This window comes from Charadrius vociferus, unplaced genomic scaffold (genome assembly GCF_000708025.1).
Source record: "Charadrius vociferus isolate BGI_N301 unplaced genomic scaffold, ASM70802v2 scaffold14, whole genome shotgun sequence".
NCBI classification, from domain to species: domain Eukaryota; kingdom Metazoa; phylum Chordata; class Aves; order Charadriiformes; family Charadriidae; genus Charadrius; species Charadrius vociferus.
The window spans coordinates 3661184-3678442 of NW_009648876.1; positions in this window are offsets into that span (position 1 = coordinate 3661184).

Consider the following 17259-nt stretch of genomic DNA (forward strand, 5'->3'; position numbering starts at 1 on the left):
AGTACAAGAAAGACTGGAAAGAGTTCATCAGAGCTCCACAAAAATGATTAAGGGACAGGAATATCTCTCCTATGAGGAAAGGCTGAGAGAGCTGGGCTGATTAGCAGGGAGAAGAGAAGGCTCAGAGGGGATCTTATAAATGTTTACAAACACCTGAAGGGAGGGTGTAAATAAAACAGAGCCAGGCTATTTTCAGTGGTGCCCAGTGACAGGACAAGAGGCAATGGGCACAAGCTGAACACAAGCGGTTCTGTCTGAGCATAAGAAGACTGGGACAGTGACAGCACTGGCAAAGGTTGCCAAGAGTGGTGGTGGAGTCTCCATCCTTGGAGATATTCAAATGCCATCTGGATATGGTACTGGGCAACCTGCTCTTGGTGACCCTCCTTGATCAGGATGGTTGCTCAAGACAATCTCCAGAGGTCCCTTCCAACCTCAGCCATTTTGTGATTCTCAATAACACAATTCAGGCATTTAACTCTGCCAAAGACACTTCTGGTCACTCTGATTCTAGTGCCTGAAGCTGTCTTCTGAGCATTGGCAATACAACTTTTAAAATGTAGTTGAACGAGTGGTGGCCACATTTCAATATAGTAGACTAATAGCTACTGTTTTCTCAGCTCCACCTCTGGAAATTATACCACTGTATTGGAAAGACTTTAAAACAGGTGAAACTAGAAAAAAAAAAGATATCACAAATGATGTGACTGCAGGTTACTGCTAGGTCATTTACTATGTTAAAACACTGATTTAGGAGATGTATGCTGCAATCTGTTGTCCCACCACTTTCTATGCATTCTACACTGTATCCATATACATTGGATAAAAATTACAAAAGTTGTCTTGGTGTAGAAATTGGATCTTGAACAATGAGAATACTCACTGTCGCTAAACACAGAGCTCCAGAGCCATGTTCCTTTGTGCCCCACGAATCTTGCAGTGTGCACGTGAATCAGCTTTTCAACGAAGGCAAGAGCGTAGAGTGCAACTCTGGCTTGCATGATTTAAGAGCTGTATTTGTATCCATTGAGGTTAGGAAGAAAACAGTCCAGGGTTTTCCACCCTCTTGATGAATGCTTTCATTTACAAGCTGTTGTAAAAGGAGACCACTAGTTCAGGAAAGGTTTGTTTTATTTCAATATCAAAACTACCTAAAGGGTGCTTGGTATTTTGAAATGAGCTATAAATGAGAATTCTGATTCTGCCTCCTCTGCTGACGGAGGCATCTTCTCAAAAACATTATTCTCAACTCTCAGATTCATTAATTTTCTGCTCTAACATTTCTTGCTGGGAAGCTTGCAGCTCTCTATTCAGAATATAAATCTTTGTACCCCATCTGTGAAGTGCATAAGCCTTCTTATGCTCAGAATTTAGGGCCAAATGCATTCAAGTTAAGCACTGAGATGTCTCTGTCCCTTCTTCACCCATTCAATTAATCCCATGTATTCATGTCTTAATTTGAAACTGTCTTGATGTTCCTAATACTGTTGAGTCTGTAAAGTGTATGTGAGGAATTGAGAAAAATCAATGCTTATTGTAAAATGAATACTTATATTGAAACAAACCCTATTTTTATATCAATAGGTGATAAGAGAGATATTCTATGCAATTCAGTAGTCCTAAGGCCAAGGAAGGAAACTCTTCATGGGAAGAGCATAGCAATGAATCCCTGTTGCAAAATTTTTTGAAGAGACATATAGTTGTCACACCCAAAATGTTATCTTGCTTTAGACTTCAGTGGTGTATTTCATTAAGAGCCTGACTCTGCAAAGTACTAAAAAAAAAAGGTTTAATACTAATTATATGAACACCCCTACCTCATTAAAGCTGTGATGCTTGTTAAACTTCAGTATGCTGAATTAGAATCTACCAACCCTGTAGTTGGTCATAACACTCTTAACATTCCTGTCATAACACTGTTTAAAAAAGAACATATATTTTAGTATAATTGGCTGCAAATTTTAGGTTATTTCTGTTTACTAAAGACAGAACAGAAAAAAATATTAAAAAAATATGTAAAAAATTTGCAGCCATGATAATCTTATTTGCTTGTGGTAACCGATTCTTCTTGCATTTGATAATGATATTAGCATTGCAAGAAGCTTTGTCAGCTCTGCCAATGGACTCTCAGTCTTAATTGCTATTTTCAGTGATTTTTTTGGTGTTCAATGGTAATTTTGAGCCACAGCTGCTGTTTCCGTTTTGATTTGTTTACTTTCCGTAAGACAATTTGTATTACGGAAATGAATTCCATTAAACCGGGCTTCTTTTGTGTGATATGTGAGTATAATTCTTGTCTTGGGGTTTTCATTTTAATGAACACTTTTTTTTTATAATTGCTTGTTTGCAGAATATTAGGTTTTAAGATTTAGTTTATGAATGTTTATTTTCTTAAGAAATAATGCAAATAGTTTGTGTTGATATTACATTAAGCCAATACATTTAGGATGAATGCAAAGTCCTGCAACTGGGAAGGAAGATCCCTTTGTAACAGCGCAAGCTGGAGACTCACTGAGGAGCGTCGCTGCTGACGAGGACCCTGGGAATCTCAGTAGACAGTGAATTGAACATGAGTCCACAGTGTGCTCTGGCACACCAGAAATGCAGCCAGTAGCTCAACAGAAGTGATGGTCAGGGAGTCGTAGTGGCGGACTGATCAATGAGGAAGGGCAAGCTGGGAGCTGAGGGTAGCAGAGGAGTGGGAAAGGGTACCTACCTTGAGTTGAGTCAGTAAGTCAGGATCAGGGTAAGTGTGGAGATGGTGATTAGAGTCAGCTTAAGTCCAGCAAGTCTATTGTAATGAGGCAGGTCCAAAGTCAGTCCAGAATGCAAGTCAGTGGTTTAGGATCAGGGTACAAGTACGAGCCTGGGAGCAGATCTGGCTGCTACACAGCTGCAATGTTGCTTAGATGGGGGCCAAGTATGAGAGCCTCAGCTGAAAAGGATCAACCCAGGGAAGGAGGGGCAGATTCTCACTTCTACCTTTCTTCACAACAGCTCCTAGCAGTTGGACTCAATCAACCTTGGACTCAGTGAACTAAGTTCCTGGAAGAGGGAATGTGTTCACAACCATGACAACCATTATTTTCCTTTACTTTGTATTTGTTAGGCCAATCTGGAAAAATACATCCAGATTTAGAACTCTTCCAATGTAAGAAGGACATCAGTAAGATGATATTTGTTCAGCAGAGGAGCAACAAGGTGGTCAGGGAGCTGGAGCCCTTGCTCTGAGAGGACAGGCTGAGGGAGCATGCTTGTTCAGCTTGGAGAAAAGACAGCTTTGGCGGGCAGCTAACAGCAGCTTACCTATGCCTACAAAGAGGTCATCAAGACAGTCACTTAAAACTAGAGGTGTCCAAAGTGGATATAAGGTGACTTCTTTTTTTCCACCATGAAGACAGGCAAGCAGTAAAACACGTTGCCAAGAGAGGTTGTGAAGTCTCTATTCTCAGAGGTTTTCAAGACCATAATGGATAACGCCCCAAGCAGCCTGGCGGTACCACTCCACACCACACCACATTTGACCCAGCTTTGAGAGATCTCCTGAGGTCCCTTCCAGCCTGACCTGTCTAATAATGCTAGGGTTCGACAGTGTCTCATTACTTCATTATTTTAACTCTTATTTCAGTTTCTAGAACTTTATTTTTTATTTGTATTACATTTATTATTATAGTATTACATTTTGAGAAGGGAAAATGTGAAAGAGGAATGGAAAAATAAATTTATTTCAGGATTAAAAAAAAAGAGGCAGTGATGTCTAATAGAGATCTAAACTAGGTCTTCAGAAGTTAATTAAAATTTACTTATCCTGGCCACTGGTAAGTAAAGGCAGGGCAGGAGCCTGTTACTAAAAATACTTTCTTCGAGGGTCAACTTAAACCAAATCCAATTCTACCACATGAAACTGCCAGAATTTTAGGTAGTTTTTCTCTGTTACTCAAAGGATATAAATAGATATAAGTCAGAAATAAGCTCTCCACATCAAACAAAGATATCAAAAAAAAAAAAAGAAATCCTACAACAAGTCAGCAAAGAGAAGGAACTATAAGGCAATCAAAAAGTCTTCAGATTGAACTATTAGGAAGTGTAGAACTACACAGTAAGGTCCTTCGGGTGGGGGGGAGTGAGGAGGAATTGAGGTTCATTTTACATCCTGATACCATCTTTGAAATTAATGCTTCTATTTGTAGTCATAGGTGAGAATCAGCATGAGCTAATAGCATCTAATTTATCATAAACTAGTCATACTAGGTTCCTTTTGTATTAGTATTTTAGTTTGGGTAACAGATGTGCTTCTGAGGACAGTTTCCTGACCATTACCTCTCACTGCATTTTGTTTCACATTGCAGACAGGTGTTAAAGCTTACCAATCATACTTCTTTTGGATAAAAATAAATCAAGAAACAATATTTAACTGCTAAGGGGCACTCAGTCCACAAGTCCAGACTAGAACCAGTCCAAAGTAGAACCTTCTGAAATCCATATAGCATGGACATAGGTCTCAGTACTGTCACTCTATAGATCTCTCCTCACTGGTCTGCACTGTTTACTGACACAGACATAGCAGTCACTTTCAAGAATTAAAGCATCTTTTATACCCATTTAAAAAAAAATAATCTTATTTAAAGTATATTCTAAGAGATGAAAATTCAATTACATCAACTGAAACTCTTCTATTGACTTCACAGGAAAATGGATCAGATTGAAAAACAAGTAATAGTTCACCAGTCTGAAATCTTACACTTACCTTTTGAATCATCAATATTTTAAAAGGCTGGGTAAAACAAGCCATCTGTGTTTTCTTCACAAATTGCTGTTTTTAACAAAAGATAGTCTTTTTTTCTGTACTTGAAGTCTAAGGAAAATGAAGCCTGGCTCCATATCTTTTTCTTCTAGTGACAAACAATAAAGGGTACCTCTGTCTTCTAGAAGGAGGAGCTTAATTCAACCTGTCTATCCATATTTTCATCAATTCAGAAAAACAAAAACTTGGCAGTAAGTCAGGACTTGGGTGTTAAGGATTCCTAGTGATAACATTTCTGAATTAACAACAAATGAATAGTTGCTTTTGATAGCTCTTTTATAGCTGGGTACAGCTGGATTAAACTTAACTGCAAAGCAAACTCAATTTTCTTTATCATCAGTTTGACATTGTTTAACAGATGTTTTCGGGAAACCATTGTAATCTTTTTAATTTGTCTCTGTGTAATGTGCAGCAAATATCCTTGGTTAATAGTCTGATTATTAAATTTAATTCTCTTTCAATAGCATTTTTCATTGTTGCAGAAACTTTGAATCCTAATAACAAGGCTATAAAGAATACTGATTTCACTCTGGTTTTAAAGCCCACAACTATTTTACAACAGACACATGCTAAAACAGTCCTTAATATGAAACAGTCTGTGACAACCTGATGCCAATAGATAGTATAATAGATGAGGGAACCTTTAGTGATGAGTCTTTGTCTAAAGCCTCAGAGATATATTTTGTCTTGATGTTCTTTCTGATTTCTCTGAAATCTTTCTCCCTTACATCATCTACCTTCTCTGCCCTTTACATAAACTTCCTTCCACGCTCTATATCTCCTAACATGATATTCAGACTTCTCTCTCTTACGCTCCCAACATTAGCATATCTAATTTTAGATGACATCTGCGGCTAAAATGTGAGAGTCTCCTCTGCACTTTCACTCCCTTTTCCTCCAATCAATGTAGGGTCAGTATATCTTTTTAGATCTTACATATGTACTTATATCATCACTTATTATTTATTTTAAGTCATATCTAAAAAAGATTAGGTACTGTAGAAAGATAATAAATCTTATTAAGAATTAAGAAGATTTCTTAAAGCTGAAGAATTTTACAGTTCAAATTCTGTAAAGTATAATACACAGTCTTACTCTTTGGCAGCTTGACATATTGTTCTCCTCTATCTTGGCTGCATAACTCTTGCTACCAGTGAGAATTTTTCATAAGCATGTCAAGAAGACCTGCAAGACCCCAGCATGAGTATAAGATACATAGGAAAGATGAGTTAAGAAGACATATAACACTACCTGGAAGCCTAGAACAGATACTGCTGGTGGCTACATTCTGAAACTACGTCAGAGTTGAATTAATGATCAAATAAGTTCAATTCCAAGAATTAATTAAATTAGAGTTTTAGAAAAACACCATGGATTTAATAAGCCAGCCTTACTAAAATATAGATGAAGAAAAACTCACAAATTCTTTCAAAAGTGTACTGAAAAAGAAACTAAATCCTAAACTAGAAAAAAAAAAAAAAAAAGAAGCATATCTATAAAATTAAGCACATATTTATGTGTTTTACCGGAGAGAAACCTCTATCTTTAGTACTGGAGCTAATCAGAAACACAGACATTTTATTGATTTTTATTATTATTATTTTTAGTCTAGAAACTAAACCTGTTTCAGGAGGGAAGTCAGAAGGAGGGATGCTAGTTGTGAAAGAACCCAAGCAAGTTTTACCCCTGTGTAGGATTTGCGTAGCTTGCTTTAAAGATTTCACATGGACTTCGTTCCATTTCAAAGTAAAATATTCAAGTATGCTTCAAAATGACTTATACCCTGTGTGAAGGCACATCCGATCACACTACAGAGTTACTGTCTAAATAAATATTTAAAGCTTCTATACAAAATGAAATAGCATCAGGACAAGCGATTAACAATCCTCGCAGAATACTCCACTGGATTGAACGCTATTTTGAACACTTCATCTGGCTTGGCAGAGCTCTCTCTTACCAGATCTGAAATGTGCATTTGCAGTTTCCTAGAAAATACCATCACTGCTGGTGAAGTTTCTATAAGATACTGATATTCACCTGACTAGAGAAGGCAAGAAAAAGCAACCCAAAGTTGACTCCATAACATCAGAGACATTGGAAAGTCATTCTCCACTTCTTACAACTGAAGTTTACTATAAAACAAACTCTACATTTTATTTATTTAAAAATTTAAAAAACAATGTATTTATTTAATGACCTACATTTTAGTATAACCCCCGTGACCATTAGTGTTTAGTATAAAAGTGTAATTATCCCAGGAGTTAAATATCTTTCTTAGAAAGCCTTTCATACTTAGGGAATTTCTGAGCTGAAATTACATCACTATATTTATGCTCAATTGGCTTTGGTGGGCTTTATTCCATTAATTTATCAGATCACTTTTTAAATCTATTTATATGTTAGACATCAACAGCATCCTGGAGTATTGATCTTTACAGTCTTACGTTTGGTCCAAAATTGTTTCATTCTAATGCTTTTAGAATTTCTGCTCAATACATTCATGTAATGTCATCTTATTATTTTATGAATTTGGGGAGTGATTTTGTGGTTTTCCAAAACAGAAGCCATTCTTTTTGCCACTGTTCTTACCTAGTATTACAATATTAGGTCTCAATTCAGGCAAAACCAGGGCTTCATGTAGTATTTAAGATATAGATACATCACAGTTTTTTAGAATAACACTTCTGTTGTTCTTCAATCTTTTCTTAAAAATTCAGTCATTATATTTGCTGTTTTGAATGCTGCTGAGCATTGTGATAACATTGTGACAGAGACACTCACAATGAAACAATTTTTTTTCCTGAGCTGTAATAAATAAATCAGAGTTCATCACTGTATTTTTAGTTGAGGCTGTTGTTTCTCTTGTGCATTAGTTAGCATTTATTGACATTGAATTTCATCTGTCATTTTATCATTCAGTCACTCGGCTCTTGAAATACTCTCACATCATTTTAGCATCACTTAATCAGAGCAGTAAAAACGATCGGCAGGCCTTGTCGCATCACCGTTCATCACCTTTTCCAGGTCGTTTATACTGAACAGGTATCTCAGCAGATAACAGCCTCTGTTGAGAGAACTAATAATTTATTCCTACCTTTTATTTTCTATCTGTTAACCATGTAGCACTCTACAAGAGGACTTTTATCGCAAGAAAAATCATTGTCGTTTTAGGATGAGTACATCAAGAACTTTAGTAGGTTTTAAGTACAGTATAACCGCCAAGTTTCTTTTCCCTGTACATTTGGTGATATCTACAAAGATTGCAATAGATTTCTGAGGCCTGGCCTCCCCCTCCAACAAAATCCTGCTTGAACTTTCTCCACTTTGTCATTTATCTGTATGTTTACTGATTTCATATTTTATTTTATATTTTTCCAATTTGTGCTGGACTAAATGACAAATAGTTTTATGCAACTGACCTTCATGCCCTGAATTAAGCAGAGAAAACATTCAAACCCAGGTTTCCCACCTTCTACTGGTACTTTCAATCACTGCAATGAAGTGGAGCACCTCTGACTCTAAAGAGGGTTGGGTTTGTTTGTGATGTAGCAAAGGCAATCTGGTTTATGCGTTTAAATTCACACACACATCTGATTGTTTTGAATTTCAAACACAGACAAGACCCACATTTAACCAAATGGATGCTTAATAAAGTCTTAAATCACACATCATTGTCTAGCATTGACTAACAGCTAGCTCAAACAACTATCCACGCTGACTTTCCTTTATTGTAGGAGGCCCAAGGTTACATCTCCAGGAGCAAATTACAGGTGCCTGGGAGCATCCCCAGGCTCCGAGGGCAGAGACAGCTGCATGCAGACTGGAACTGTCCCCAGAGCAGTCACCCTTCCAAACCAAGCGACTCTTTGGAGGTTTCTAGCTGGCATGTGCTAAAAGCGGGCAAGGACTGTATAAACAATCACAGGTTAGCACACAGCAGCAACCCTCCCTGCAGTTACAGTCTGAAAACAAAGGACCTGTGCTGCTGTATGGAGGTAGCTCTTTGTTCGCCCTCTAAGTATAACTTTAGAATAAAGAACAATTTGAATCCACTTCAAAGAATCACAGAATGGTCAGGGTTGGAAGGGACCTCTGGAGATCATCCAGTCCAATCCCCCTGCCAGAATAGGTTCCCCTACAGCAGATTGGACAGGAATGCATCCAGGTGGGTTTTGAATATCTCCGAGAGTGGGAGACTCCACAGCCTCTCTGGGCAGCCTGTTCCAGTGCTCTGTCACCCTTAAAGAAGACTTTCCTCATGTTGAGACAGAATTTCCTGTGTTCCAGTTTGTGCCCGTTGCCCCTTGTCCTGTCACTGGGCACCACTGAAAAGAGTCTAGCCCCATCCTCTTGACACCCACCCTTTAGATATTTGTAAGCATTGATAAAATCCCCTCTCAGTCCTCTCTTCCTCAGGCTAAACAGACAGAGGCCTCTCAGCCTTTCCTCATAAGGGAGATGCTTCAGTCCCCACCTTTGTAGCCCTTTGCTGAACTCTCTCTAGCAGATCCCTGTCTTTCCTGAACTGGGGAGCCCAGAACTAGACACAGTACTCCAGGTGTGGCCTCACCAGAGCAGAGGGGGAGGATAACCTCCCTCAGCCTGATGCCACGCTCTTTTTAATGCATGCCGGGATACCATTGGCCTTCTTGGCCTCAAGGGCACATTACACTTCTTCAAAAAAAGCATTCAGCATTTCTTTTCTCTGCTCCAACACCTCAAAGGAATTCAGTGACATAATAAAAAAAAAAAAAAATGAGATCTCTAATACGACATTCTGTTTCCTTAATCCTAAGGCTTTTTTTTTTTTTTTCAACACAATTTATTTCTTCTATCAAGTGCCGCCACAAAGGAGACAAGCTCCCCTTGACTAAATACTGTGAAGGTGCTGCATGGGCTGCAGGTCCATGTGGGCCTGGGGCCAGGAGCTGCAGGGGCTCCCCGGGCTGGCAGCAGGGCAGGGCACAGCAGCCAGGCCCTGCCCTTGACCCTGGCCAGGAGCAGGGCAGCGAGGTGGGGGGGGACACGCAGGCAGCCCCAGGCCCGAGCATATCCCTGGGGATGTGACAAGTCCCGGTCCGATTTCAGGCTCTGGGGAAGGTTTGTAATGATCCCAAGAGTGAGGTTGAGATGTAAATGCCACCAATGGGGCTGTTTGTATTGAATAGGTAGGCAGGAATGGAGGGATAGGAAAGGCAGGATATATTAGAAGGAAACTAAGCAAGCATTCGGAAAGATAAGCAAAGGATAATCACCACCATGGATCCAACGACATCTTGTTGGTCCTCAGCCTTCAGTTCTTCAGTGGTGGGTGCCCACCACAGCGTGTTTCCACGGGCTTTTATGCACCAGGAAAAGACCTTGGTAGGCAGCCCGGCCCACACAGGGGTCGGTTTTGGTGGTGTCTGAGAATGGGCTGCTCCTGTCGGTTTAGGCGGTGCCTGATTTACAGAAGAATGTTCTGCTGCTGTTACCGGTCATTTGCACCTTGCAAAGATACACTCAAGCAAGCTTTGAGGCAAATATTTGACGTCCCAGCCTCTCACACAATGGGGACTGGTTGAGGCTGGGATGGGATGGGCAGGCTCGGCTCAGCAGGGCCCATGGCCGGGCAGGGCTGTGGGGAGCTGGAGGCTGGCCCGGCTATGGCATCACTGGGGCAGGGGCTGGTGGCCCCGGGGGGCTGACATCGGGCCCTGGGCCATGGTCAGGGAGGGGGGTGCGCCATAGGGCTGACATGGGGTCCTGGGCCACGGGCCCTGGGCAGGGAGGGGGGAGCCTCAGGGGTAAGGGGCGAGAGCAGGAAGGGCTGTGTGTGCCCTCAGGGCCCTGACAAGTATTTTCAATTTGTCCTCAGAAAAATGGTATGTGGGGAGAATCCAATCATCTAATGACAAAACGGTATAATTCAGGTACAGAAGGGAGCACAGGAAAGGTTGCACAGGCAAGTATAAATTTACCATATCCCAAATTTTGACTGCTACGACTGTTTCATGTTCTTTTAATATACTTTTGTACATAATTTTTATAAAACAAAAATAGGTTATCCAAATGACTCAAACATCAATAAAATTATATCAGCAATACATAACACTTAGAATGGTTACAGTAAATAAAACATTTTGAGAACTGAAATATTAAAAAGAATGGCTTCCTGTTTGGGAAGCCTACACATGTACTGAGAGCAATTAGACAGCTAAGAAGTATTTATGATGCATTTTTCCTAAAATTTCAGATATTAACATAATGACATTGACATCATACCTCATTCTGCAGTTACAAATTACAGATCTGAGCAGCTGAACGGCTAGATTTGTCTTTTTAAAACTTTACAAGTATCTCAGTTAACCCTTCTGGACCTTTGCAAAACTCTACAACTGGTGGCTCATTGAACAACCTGTGAGATTTCTGGAATAGAATTTGTTTATAGCTTTTGTCACCTGTTTAAAAGAATATATATTCATAAAAAATAGGATATGTACAACTCATGGTACATACCAAAACTATATAGGCATATATGACACCTCAGCATGGAACAAGTTCTGTGGATACTTCACTGTTGTTTCCTGACACCTGTCTCTTGTAGGACCAACTGACAGTCTCCTGCTTACACCTGGTTTACATATCAGGTGCCTTGAGTTACAATTACAGTCATAGTAATTGAGGTGATAGATTCCGGGATCACTTGATTAGGTCTCTCGCTAGAAGAACTAAGCTGTTACAGATCTGAGCACAATCGGATACATTTATCTCTCATTTATGAGTGATGATAATAACATGAAGTATTTGTATCATTTACATTAATCAGTTATTTATAAGACTAGTTAAATGATGCTCTTACTCTGTATACCAGAACAATTACTTTTCATTTTTTTCCTTTTGGATCACTGCCATATCACCATGATGATTATCAACAGTGTCTCTACAACTACTGATGATTTTCTAGGCATGCTGTAGAAAGTAGTGGAGATGTTCCTGCCTGAAGTACCTACAGTCTCTCAGACTTTTCACTGCTATTGTTAATGTTAGTTCACAAAAGTTAAAAGACAATTTTACTAATCTGAGATCAGGATACTTTGACCTTTTCCTTTCTCTATGTTCTGACCTCTTAATCTTAACAAATGAATAGTGATCTGTAATCAGCTCTATTGGCTTTACTGTACCCATGCATTAATTTATACTGGGAAATTTCTGATTTTCCTCGTACTACAGCAGGAGTCAAGGTATGTCCCCTAGCTCTCTTGAGTGTTCAACATCCGACTGTTTTGCAGTTCAATCTTGCAAAAATTCTAGGCAATGCTATGGTTTTTCACTGTACATAGCTGTGATTTGGGAGTAGTGACTGTTTTTAGGCTTTTTTATATGTTAAAAAGATCAACATAAGATTCAAAAACATCTGAAGCTTCAAAAAGAGTAAATAGACTATCAATAGATGTTAAAAAAAAGTTGACTACAATAAACTATATCAAGTACAACCAGTGAAAAGGAAAAAAAATACTACACGAAAATGTATCCATCACAATAGCTGAAAAGGAAAATAATCAAAGATTTCTATATAGCATACTAACTGGTTAGGCTAATTAGTGTGAAATGCAATTTGTATTCTAGTACAGTCCAGAAACAAAAGGAGACCCAAAGGAATGTGACATATTAACTTTTTTGTTTCACAGCTACTACTACCACACAAAAAAAGCCCAAACAAAAACCAAAACTGGTGTACCTTCTGTTGCTGTTCATTATAGCATGGACATGTGTGACAAAAGTAAGTGCATGGATAGGTATACACACAAATGCATTCATGGCTTTAAAACTTTTTCAGTGTTATTTGGCATTTCAAACAGTATCCATTAAAATTTATTTTCTTTCATCTATTTTTCATGTCTCAAGTTCATATCATGAAATATGCTAAAGCTTTTCTATATGTTATTATTTTCCTGCTTTGACTGTCCTCAAAAAGTTCGGTAATCTTTTTCTTCTGTTATATATTGTCTACATCTCCTTTGGGCAGCAACGTATTCTGACATAGTATGTAATTTTTTGTTTTTCCTGCAATTCCTTATCTTCCACAGAGGAAATTTATTTTGTTTTTCTTTTTATCATTCAATTAAATGATTGTTTTACTCTGGAGATAGATTTTTCTGCTTTTGACTTGACTTTATGGCTACAACATATTTTTTGGCTGAGATTTGACTAAGATGTGTTTTCTGTTGAGTCTTAACCCGTCAGCACAAATATATTAATGCACAAGAAGAAAAAGAAGCATAGTAGCAATTTAAAAAAATGAATAAAATATTAACCCTACAGGACATATAATCCAGTGCCATATTTACTTGCAGGAATTTAATTTTCCTATTTCTCTGATAATAATGGTAGAGTTTCTTCAGTAGAATTTATTGGAAGAAAGCAGAAGACTTCAGCTCTTGACATGTGATTGGCTTCAATCTTTCCTCCACTTGCTTCTAAAGACAAAATTAATATTTCATCTACTACAGAATATCACAGAAATAATTTGTACTTATATTGTTACTTTAATCTCAGGTCATAGATATTACTTAGCATTAGCACTTTAAATATAAAAATACCCAGTCTCTCTGGACAATTTTGCAAAATAAATGGGGACATAGCATAGCTTGCCTTTATTATTTTTTTTTTTTTTATCCCCATATATGTCTATAGTAGTATTTCAATATACTGCTTTGATATTTTTCCTGAGAGCACTGAATTAAGCCAAAGAGATTGCTGGGGAGAAGCATACAGAAGGTAAACCCATATAGTAAGACTCAGTGAAACAACGGTGGGTAAACTGCTTACTAGAACCAGCGGGAATACTCTCAATCTAACTATTAAAATGTTCCCTTTCCAGGCCTGAAAAGCAAACTAATCCATTGGATGATCCTGGATTTACAGAGGAAGGGGCGGACTGGGTGAATAGCTGTGGATGGCTCTCTGCCCAGGAACACAGTACAATCACATGAATTAAACAGAACAAAACTACCAATGCCCAAGACAAGGGTGTGGTGATGGAAAGGTTGTGTTAATACTTGAGGCACGGGTGGAGTGGTGATGGTGGAAACATTATATATTGCTTCCTGTGCTGGTGTTTTTTTCCAAACCAATGGCATATTCCCCTTTTCTATGATGTTTTTAATCAAGATATGAAAACACATGGCATGAATGGAAAGGTGGTGATATTTCTAGTGAAAAGACCATCAGCCTGAGGCTGGGCTTGTCAGTCCGTACAGCAGAGAGGATTATACTCCATGCTCACCTCTGCTGCAAAGACAAGAGAGAGTGGAGGAGAGGAGGAAACTGATAGGTGGGGAAAGCAAAATCCGTGTAGCACCACGAGCGTTTTATTCCTATCAAAGGTCAAAACTCAGGCCTCTTGGGCTTTTGTCTGCATGACTACCTATAATCATGAACACTGTTTGCATTTCCCTGTTAAAAATAATCGTGTTGGAAAACTCATCATAAATGAGAGAAGGAAAAGACATACTGAGAAGAGGCATTGATCCTTTCCATATTCAACAGCTAATGGAGTAGTTTCAAGGATACTCAGGTGGACAGCAATGGCCAAAAGATTGTAACTGGCCAGTGTTGTCCAAGGATGCCCTGACAAGGCTCTATGCAGATTTGGGTCACCTAACAACTTTCTAGGCACTTGGGACACAGTTTTAAAGGAGATGACTGGAAAAAAAAAGTGAGGCTAGATAGGTCCTGAAGGCATTTTATGTCATCCACAGCCAAGGTCAAATACCTCTTGCTTTTCTATTAGCGTTGTTTCTAAGGACTAGGAAAAGACAGGGACAAATTAGAGTGATGATGAAAGACATGTGGGCTAATACAGCTGGGAACTAAACCCCAGGAGAGGTAATGTATAATAGTCCTCTGTGATGCAGGGGGCATCTTTCTTGCAGCCGTTTTTGTTTATAGCAAGTCAGAAAAGGAAGATCAATAAATTACAGGGCTGGAACTTTTACAGAAACATAATGAAGCCTAATGTGATGATATGCTCTCTAGCTTACCAACCTACTGGAAATACGTTCCATCTTTTCAGTTGGGAAATCCTTAAACACTGATCATAAACAAAGGGCCTCTGAAAAATATAAGACCAAATGGTCCTAAAGACTCTTTTCATTTGAGTTAGCTTATCTAATTATATCTCTAAGTGTCCTCCAAGAGCAAACCAAATGAAAAGAACAGTAAATTTACCCCTGATATCTCTGTAATAGAGACCTTTAAGACAACAGTATAGATGCAGCCTCAGTCCTTAGTGTTTTCTTTGTGCATCCTGCCCCAATTTGAGCAGCAAAGTGTCTTGCACACATCTATACTAATCAGGGAAGCTTTTGGGAAGGGCTAGGGGAAACTTTTTGCTGTAACCATGACTGCAACATTGCAGTCTTTGTCCATAGTTTCCAAAGAATTAACATCAGTATGCAACATAATGTGAGAAGTTAACTGCATGCCTGCTTCTCCATTTAAAAATATTTGGAGATGCTGAGATCTCTCTGGAAAAGTCTTTTGTCATTGTGGTTGAAGAAAATTTTAAGGCTTTTTTTTTTGAAAACACTTTCTAGCTCAGTAACTAGAGGTTTATATAACTTACGATGAATGGAGTTGCACTTCAGTATAATGTATAATGTAAGTATAATGTTAAGATGCTTTTTATAAGCTGCATTTTATTTTTTGTTTTGTTAAGACTGTGACTCGGAAATAAGTATAATGAGAAAGGATAAATATATACGTAAAATGCCAGTTTTCTGCACATGTTCAACTAGAAGAAAACAAGTGACTGTCAAATCAGTTACAATTAATATAATTATTTTTCATGTTCCTCTGACTGGGTAGGAACTTCTGTATCTTATGTGATGTGTAAATAACTTCTTTAGTGATTGCATGTGTGCAAAGTGACTTCTATGTGCACACTCAGAGCTTCAGCATTGTAAATAAAAAGGGAAAAGGAAAAGGAAAAAAGTATTTCTCTTAATACTGCATTTTAATTCTGCAGAATTGAATTTTCCATCTTGACAGATGTCTATACTTCTTAATTGGAAAAATGAAATTAAAGATGAGCAGAATTTTTTTAGGGGGTAGTATTTTGTGGTAGAATATGGTACTAGAGTTGGATGAATGTTTGAAACACAGACTGAAGTTCCCAGTTTCCACCGAGCTTCCTCCATTCCAAGCAAATATTGTAATCACCATAATATTATAGAGTCTACAGTCTTCTACATATTCCACTTAAGAATGATTTGAAATGGGCTTTTGATTACTACTTTTTTAATATGAAGTAATTTCACAAAACAAATAACTGTGACTAGGTTCTACTTACAAGCAGTCAGAAGGCATAAGAAGTTGTACCACTCAGCCTTCTATACTGCTGAAAATAATGTGACTTTCAGAGTAGCGTCTGGAAAACTGAATTAGTTGAGGAGCAGGGATTCTATCTGCAATCCTTGAGAGCAAGGTAGTATCATAAAACTTGTATGTGCATAGTCAGCTCTTAATCTTCTGGGCCTCAACAGCGCAGTTACAGACCTGGTGAAAGAGATAGGAAAACAAGTCTGGTTACAAACTATGCAAATTTCCATTCATTTTTTGGTGAATATACCAAATTTTGTGCTTGCAATTGGGTTTCACAGTAGGCAGAAATAAAAGCTACTTGTTCATCCTCTTTTTGGTTTATGGCAAGCAAAGTGAAAAACAGAGCCCCATTGGTGCAATTGTTACAAGTATACTTCATTATTTATTAGACTGTGATCAAGGCTGTATGTTTCTTTACACTTTTAAATTTTCTAAATGGAGCCAAAAAGCCCGTATCTCTCAGCAATTAAAAAAAAAAAAAAAGAGAGAAGGGTTGTACATAGTTTCTGGTTTCCAACATCTTTTTGACATAGTGTCCCTTGTATCACTCGTGGCCAAAGTATTGCTGCCTGGGAGAAACTATTCTAGAAACAGTGTAACACCTTTCTCATTTTAAAGAAGATACCACTGCTTTCACTCTTTGCTGCTGCTCTAGTCTTTGCAAAGATCTACTTCTTCCATGATACAACCTTTCATACAAGTAACAACTAGTCAGCCCTTCTGAACTATCAGCCACATACAGAATTTCATATCAACATATATGAGGTCCTGAGCAAATCTTTGTTTGTCCTACTATAGTCTGTGTCCACCACATGGACTCCTATTTCTGGGTAAAAACACAAGACAAATAAAAGTAAGTTTCTGCTCGCTGCACAACGTGAACTTCTAATGCTTTCTGAAAATATCTCCCAGTGACTTACTCATCTGACAGTGACGCACAGAGGTACCTCACAAAGCCTGCCTCCACCCCAAAGTCATCATGGCCAAAAGCCACCCTCACTTAGTTTGATTATATTCTTGAAGTCTGCAGCTGTGTCAACACAATGAGCTCAAACTGAGCTAACTCCTATTAACTGCTTCTCTACCAA